The sequence below is a fragment of the Sinocyclocheilus anshuiensis genome, unplaced genomic scaffold, assembly GCF_001515605.1.
Source record: "Sinocyclocheilus anshuiensis isolate Anshui unplaced genomic scaffold, SAMN03320099.WGS_v1.1 scaffold208, whole genome shotgun sequence".
In the NCBI taxonomy this organism is placed as follows: Eukaryota; Metazoa; Chordata; class Actinopteri; order Cypriniformes; family Cyprinidae; genus Sinocyclocheilus; species Sinocyclocheilus anshuiensis.
In genome coordinates this window covers 1,955,985-1,956,304 of record NW_015557186.1, presented here as the reverse complement: position 1 = coordinate 1,956,304, position 320 = coordinate 1,955,985, and the positions used below count along the sequence as shown (strand labels likewise).

The window sequence follows — 320 nt, the reverse complement described above, 5'->3', positions numbered from 1 at the left end:
ATTATATGTGTGTGTGTATATACTGTGTATATATATATAATGTGTTTTATATCACACACATACAGTAAATAATCCAAGTTATTTAAAAATGTAAATATTAAAAATTTAAAATATTAAACAAATCAGAAACATAAATAATAAATAAAAACTATCCAATCTAATGTGCAATAAATAATAATGATACTAATGTAATATGTATGATGTAATGTTATATATATTAGAGTTATATATTAATTAATATTACAAATAATATTAATATATTAAACGTGTGTACGTATCTAGTGTGTGAAAAAAATCTAAATGATAATATATATATATGT

The 320-nt window shown here is 17.2% G+C and overlaps 1 protein-coding gene across 1 annotated transcript in view; it reads left to right on the top strand.

Annotated features, from left to right (window-relative positions):
* LOC107678738 (1-phosphatidylinositol 4,5-bisphosphate phosphodiesterase beta-1-like) overlaps window positions 1-320 on the top strand; it is a 72,401-nt gene that overhangs the window by 66,273 nt on the left and 5,808 nt on the right. The window lies entirely within an intron of this gene.